Genomic DNA, 211 nt, shown 5'->3' with positions numbered 1-211 from the left:
AGATAGAGAGATAGATAGATAGAGAGAGAGAGAAAGAGAGAGAGAGAGAGAGAGCGAAAGAGAGAGAGAGAGAGAGAGAGAGAGAGAGATGGATAGAGAGATAGATAGAGAGATAGAGAGAGAGAAAGAAAGAGATAGAGAGAGAGAGACAGAGAGAGAGAGAGAGAGAGAGAGAGAGAGAGATAGAGAAAGAGATAGAGAGAGATAGAGA

This window comes from Urocampus carinirostris, chromosome 11 (genome assembly GCF_059441175.1).
Source record: "Urocampus carinirostris isolate Australia breed hairy pipefish chromosome 11, RoL_Ucar_1.0, whole genome shotgun sequence".
Lineage (NCBI taxonomy): Eukaryota > Metazoa > Chordata > Actinopteri > Syngnathiformes > Syngnathidae > Urocampus > Urocampus carinirostris.
This window is presented reverse-complemented; position numbering follows the sequence as displayed.